At 36.6% G+C, this 1,989-nt stretch overlaps 1 protein-coding gene across 1 annotated transcript in view; it reads right to left on the bottom strand.

Moving 5' to 3' along the window:
• The window catches only part of LOC106881988 (uncharacterized), a 450,650-nt gene that overhangs the window by 384,048 nt on the left and 64,613 nt on the right, over nucleotides 1–1,989 (bottom strand). The gene's annotated exons all lie outside the window — the stretch shown is intronic.

The following is a 1,989-nucleotide window of genomic DNA, read 5'->3' as shown; positions in this document are numbered from 1 at the left end:
ATCACAGATTTTGTTGGAACTCCTGGAGTCTTGCATGCATAGCAGGCTTGCTACCTGCAGCCTACGGTACCATGCTATCCATTCTTTTCAGCTATCTAACACTTTCTTGATTATTCTGGCCATTTCCTTGATATTAAAAACCTTTTGTAACAGTTCTACTTGGCACCCTATTCCAATTTCTTTTATATTCCTGTTGATGCCTTCTGATACTGTTCCCAAGGACCCAACAATAATTGGCACTATCTTTACCTTCATTTCCCATAGCCTGGCTATTTCGTACTTTTTGCCTTTCTTCTTGACTGTCCGTGGGTCAAAGGGACATGCAACATCAACTATATAGCATACGTGGTGAGTCTTGTCCACCACCACTAGGTCTGGTCTGTTATGCTCTAGCACCTGATCTGTTTGGAATGCAAAATCCCAGAGGATTTTGCTAATCTCTGCCTCTGCCACTCACTGCAGTTTGTGCTCATACTATGACTTGTCTCTCTCCAGCCCCTACTTTTTACCACAGTTTCCAATGTAGCACTTTCACTACCTGGTCATGTTGCCACAACTTGTGGGAATGTATTATTATTATTATTATTATTATTATTATTATTATTACCAATGTAATTATTATTATTATAATCATTATTATTATTATTATTATTATTTAAAATAGTTTTGGGTCAGATGCCTCTAACAGAGCAGCTATTTCACCAGCCTGAGGAGACAGGGTCCATTAGGGGCCTGTGAAACTTGAAGTAACTGGGAATCTGATCAAAACTGATTTAAATAATATATGTAACCCCTAATAAATATGCTGAGTGCCCTTCCTTTCATTTGCCCACTTACTCATATATATATATATCCAAAGTTTTAAATTTAAATTTAAGAGAGAGATTTGACGTTAATATCCATTATTATTGAATTTATTCCTATGTCAACATTTCTGTATAAAGCTATATTTGACTGTCAAATTTAAGTCAAACATAAGTTGCCTTACACGTCTTCAGGGAATACATTTGAGAACAAACAAAAATCAAACAAAAGTCAAGAATAGGAGATCAATACCACATTTCTAGGTTTCGTCCATATTTAAATTAGTCATTAAATGACTTGTTAAATTCGTTCCTTTCTAAACAAAATTATATATATATATGAGTAACAAAGATATATAGGTGTCAATTCATTACGCCCATTTCAACTGGCTCCTTTAACTGATTCATGAAAACATCTATGACAAAAGAAACAATGTAAATATTTTTTGAGTTTCATTATTAATGTAAATATGTTTATAAAAACATGGTTATATCCTTTTGTTTGAAGTCTATGCGGTCGTCTGACAAAAATGGTTTCTTTCAAATTGATGTAATGGTTACACTAATCAATTAAAGGAGCCGCTTGAAACAGCCATAATGAATTGATACCTGTACGTCTTTGTTACTCATTCATATTCTGTTCACCTAACTTGGTATCTGCTCTTCAGAGACACTATAAAAAGTACCTTTATAAAAACACATGTCTGAACTACCAAGAGCAGATACTTTCACCTAGCTGGGTTGCATTGTCTGCACACATGGCAGAAATATCAGGTACAAACACCCCTGCATGGAGTCTTTATATTCAATATTCACTTAATATTGTTTGGGTGTGAGGATTATATTGACCTAACAAGGTGCCTCAATTTAAGTACCTAATTCAACTGAATTTTATTGTTGTTGTTGGCACTCCGTCGCTTACGACGTCGAGGGTTCCAGTTGATCCGATCAATGGAACAGCCTGCTCGTGAAATTAACGTGCAAGTGGCTGAGCACTCCACAGACACGTGTACCCTTAACGAAGTTCTTGGGGATATTCAGAGTGACACAGTGTGACAAGGCTGACCCTTTGAATTACAGGCACAAAAGAAACAGGAAGTAAGAGTGAGAGAAAGTTGTGGTGAAAGAGTACAGCAGGGTTCGCCACCATCCTCTGTTGGAGCCTCATGGAGCTTTAGGTGTTTTC

Source organism: Octopus bimaculoides, chromosome 2, assembly GCF_001194135.2.
Source record: "Octopus bimaculoides isolate UCB-OBI-ISO-001 chromosome 2, ASM119413v2, whole genome shotgun sequence".
In the NCBI taxonomy this organism is placed as follows: Eukaryota; Metazoa; Mollusca; class Cephalopoda; order Octopoda; family Octopodidae; genus Octopus; species Octopus bimaculoides.
The sequence above is the reverse complement of the archived record's forward strand: the minus strand, read 5'-3'. Positions and strand labels throughout refer to the sequence as shown.